Below are 3,690 nucleotides of genomic sequence, written 5' to 3' on the forward strand. Positions count from 1 at the left end.
CCTGGTTCAGCATACTAGTTTTTTCAAACGAATCAGATATCCATTCTCGTAGCAGTTCGAAAGTAAAATACTCTCAGACTTGAGAAATATGTGCATTTTTTTAGACTTCCAATACATTTGCTTTACGCTTGAAGTTTAGCAAGCGAAGCTCGGCCCTCGGACAGCGCACAGCGTATCAATGGCGCTCGGGTCAGGGGTCATCATCAAAGACGTCAGTGTGTATTCACAGCAAGCTTGCCATGGATCGCGGAAATCACGGATCATAAATCCAAATGTTCACGTCTCTATTTAATGTAAACAGAACCGTAAAATATCAAATGTATACCATTTTGATATGGAGAAACATCTTTTTGTTTCACTGACGATCAAGTTAAATGCTCAAATATCGCGACAAGACTTAGCGTATTTGCACGATGTGAATGCGGAACTAGGCGACTCAGCGGACGAGCGAGCGCCTTCTCTGAAAGTCCGATGTCACGTTACAATACACCACGGTCCGTGATACACTGAAAATTGTCGCGAATTTATATTTAAGGAAGCCAATTCACACAAGTTTCTAACGCCAGTAAAGGTATTTTCTTGTTGGCAGCAATACACCACGAACAGTTTCGCTATTCAGGTGTGCCTTACCATGGATGTAAAAAATAGATAATCCATGGCCTTACTCGCTCTACGTTCTAAAAAATGCCATGTGTATGCATGCCGCTACCTTCCTTTCCAAAATAATCTTTCTTTCCATTTCATAGCTTTACTTGCGCGTAGAATGTGTGTTGTAGGGGTGGTTCCCCCCATATTGGTGGAGCAGCCAAAGTCAAAAAGGAAAGTTTGCCGTTTTTGCTTAGTTTCACAGTCACTACGATCCTTCAGTGTTGACGATGATATGGCTGTCACTGCACGGAGTTATCACACATTGCGCGTAGTCAAACCCAAAACTTCGCAACATTTTAGTCAACTAGTCATGATATACATGCGGTACTATTAATTTGTGAGTTATTTCGTTACAATTTATTCATACTGTATGTGTTACAAATAGGATCTCCTGACGCATAAGGTCGGGAATGTAGAGAGATAAAGCATGACGTCTCAAGTTGAATGCAGGACATCGATGTGCGCGCGGACAGACAAAGTGATGACGTCATAGTGCAATTTTCGATTCGCAAGTTTGGCTAACTTTTGCCAAAATCTTCTCGCCAAACGCTACTTTTTTCTCGCATTTGCGATTGGCGATGGCGAGCGGGCAGCGGAAACACTGTTATATATATTATATATATTATATATAATATATATATATATATATATTATATATATATATATATATATTATATATATATATAATATATATATATATATATATATATATATATATATATATATATATATATTATATATATATATATAATATATATATATATATATATATATATATATATAATGCATACATGAGACAACCAGAGTGGAAAAGAAAAATATGCTTGAACTTGACCAAACCATGGTCTCTATGTCTTTGAAAGCCTTAAATATAATTCTTTGAAGTACAATTGTATCTCAAACTGTTTACCATTAAACTCAATTGTGACAACAGTCTACAAATTTCAGACTTTGTTTACAATTTGTCTAGTTTACATTACATAAACTTTTTCTCATCATGTGTATATTTTATTCGTCATCCCGTGAGGCATATACACAAGTCTGAACAAAATCAGAGAAAGAAAGAAATTATCTAAGATTTGCATCACAAGCAAACGTATGCTTGCAGGCTTCATTTAGATCTGACATTTTAAAAACACATCGATACCTTGACCCCTTGACCTTTCACCCTTGACACTTACTTCATTTTCTCTGTTGTCTACAGTAGCTTCGAGTAGTTCCTCTTCCAGTGCTTGTACATCATCTACAAGCTGCTCCTAACATCGAAAAGAAAGAAAAAATTGCTGAAGCTTAAAACAACAGAACTTAAATATTATCTAAAATCTTTTTTGCTTCATTTCTTACTCCATATACAGTATTATACTTAATCTATCATAGATTTTGTGAACTGTGATACATTCATTAATTTCCGGTTAGATATTTGATTGCCTATTTATCACTGAGTTAGGGGGTCTGAACTGAAGCAGCAGACGACCAATATTCAAATTTAATTTTCAGTCTCGTTTCTCTAAACACCCTTAAGGTCATAAAACTCATCAAATTTCTGTTACAGTCTTAATGTCATGTCTTAATATCTCAAAGAATTGATAATTCTCAAGGAGACAATCATTCCATTTAAGTTCATCACGTCTAAAGGAGAACACCACAAAATTCATGGACCATGTTTATTGTTTTCGCATATCGACACTTAAAATGTTGATGGCCATACAGGCTGTGTGTGCTGATATATACTGGACACTCAGGTGCAGCAAAGAGAAAAATTCAAAAATTGCCCTTTTTTTCACTTATAATAGTTCTACTTTTCAAGCTTATCTGCTTAATTGAAATTAGGTTTTAAAATGGAGCCATTCAAAGTCTGGGAATAATACTAAAATAAAATATGCTGATTTTAAAAAGTTCTAATTATGAAGATTTGTCAAAAGAGAAAGATCTGGTTTAATTTCTGTTGTTTTCTTGGAATAAAAATAAACTTGAATATTTCTTGGCGACACAGTATTTACACGTAATGAAAGTTTCTATTTTTAAAAAAACAATTTTTTCACTTTTTTTCCAGTATTTTACACAGCGAATGTAATTAATTATCTCTAAGGTGGCTACTTAGACCCGGTTTACGAAGAATGAGTTCAGTAAAGGTGAAAACAAATGTGAATACTCTAATGACAATATATGAGATTTAGAATATAGAGATATTACTAATTGAAGAACTGAAAATGTAATACTTATTCATTGAAAAGTAAGGTCATTTCAAAATTTTTCAACGACTAAATATGATATTTTTATATCCCTATTTATTATGAAATAAAGAATACATTATTTGAAAAAAATTTTTACAAGATTTAGGTACAATGTAGCATTTCTGTTGCGCCAACAATTACAGGCAAATAAATATTATATACATAATCTAAAGGTTACCTGTGGCCTTTTGGCAGGTTTTTCTGGTTCGCTTTCCGCACCACTCTCCATGCTCGTCTGGAAGTCAGAATCAGAAACTGAATCACAATGAAGAACCTATCTTCTTTTCTTTGACAAAGCACAGTGAGTCATTAATACCTGTCCATCGTAAAATTGTTATGGCCGACGGACAAAATTTTAGGATGTATAATATATGTCTGGAGGACAATGTTGTCATCATAAATATGGAAACTAAATCTGCCAGTCAAGATTAGTCACACTGGAGCAAAAAATAAAATCCTCCCAACACAGGAATGGGAGGCTTGGCATGAACAACTTTGTTTAACGTGCCCATCTGGTTTTATTGCTGAACGACAACTGAGCAATTTGTGCTGGAATCAATACTAAGAGACAGGCATTAACTTGGATAATTTCGCACACTGCACTACCTGAGACAATGTTTTTTTTGAATAGCATCCTCACTAACAGGTTAACTGAGAATTATAGAAAAATCTATACTAGGATCTGTGAGCTGATTGAATTCTAAATGACTTAATATTTAAAGCCTTATATCACTCCGCTCAAGGATATGCCTATTGTTAGGTTTGGGTAAAAGTGTTGGGTGGCGTATCCTCAGCGAAGCACAAGCCA

Source organism: Ptychodera flava, chromosome 11 (assembly GCF_041260155.1).
Source record: "Ptychodera flava strain L36383 chromosome 11, AS_Pfla_20210202, whole genome shotgun sequence".
NCBI classification, from domain to species: domain Eukaryota; kingdom Metazoa; phylum Hemichordata; class Enteropneusta; family Ptychoderidae; genus Ptychodera; species Ptychodera flava.